The sequence below is a fragment of the Adiantum capillus-veneris genome, chromosome 25, assembly GCF_014529385.1.
Source record: "Adiantum capillus-veneris isolate H3 chromosome 25, ASM1452938v2, whole genome shotgun sequence".
Lineage (NCBI taxonomy): Eukaryota > Viridiplantae > Streptophyta > Polypodiopsida > Polypodiales > Pteridaceae > Adiantum > Adiantum capillus-veneris.
Window position 1 is genome coordinate 80,679,373 of NC_140955.1, and position 714 is coordinate 80,680,086.

At 38.5% G+C, this 714-nt stretch overlaps 1 protein-coding gene across 1 annotated transcript in view; it reads right to left on the bottom strand.

The window, feature by feature from the left end:
- Window positions 1-254: 254 nt before the first annotated feature.
- LOC147425161 (putative xyloglucan galactosyltransferase GT20) overlaps window positions 255-714 on the bottom strand; it is a 3,020-nt gene continuing 2,560 nt past the window's right edge. Inside the window, exon 1 of the mRNA XM_086500415.1 lies at window positions 255-714. This exon is cut by the window's right edge and continues 2,560 nt beyond it. The gene's annotated coding sequence lies outside the window, so the exon portion shown is untranslated.

Consider the following 714-nt stretch of genomic DNA (forward strand, 5'->3'; position numbering starts at 1 on the left):
GGTGTTGATATCTTGTGCATGGATGCACTTCGTACAGGTCTTGGTTGCTTCAACTCTTGTATCCAATCTCAATTTTCAGTTGCAATTGCCAATGTTCTAGCAAAGTTACTATCCTCCTCATGGGAAGGCATAGAGCTTAAAGCATACTTCAAAAATCAAACCCTGTTTCGATTGTAAAGTGGTTAGATATTCTAGAGAAACCTTAATGTGGACCATAAACATTTACTGTAATAAGCATGTCTTATATCACAATCTAAAACTCTATGGACTCCTCTTTTATTGCAGGTTAACATCACCAGATTGCCATTCTATCAGCCACTGCTCTTTTCTTGACCAACAAGCCCATTTGTACAACCCAAATAGAGCTATTTATTTATCAAGCTTAAGGAAGCTTAGACAATTTGGTGTATTGGGTCTGTGAGAGGAACTTTATGGCGATACAAGTGGCCAAAGCTTTTCTCATTAAGTTGCAAGATGAGCGAGAGGGTCCTCTCACATCATCGTTGAATCGGGTCTTGGGGGCTCCACTGTATAATCATGTTAATATACCATGTGAATTCAATAGGAGAGGTGGGTTTTCTATTTTGGAAAAAATATTGTTAATTCATAAAAAAGAGGGGTCAATCTAGTCATGTTAGCATTTCAACATAGGGGTCAATCTATTCATGTTAGCATTTCAACAGAGGGGTTTTTGAAGAACGCTGCAAACGCACG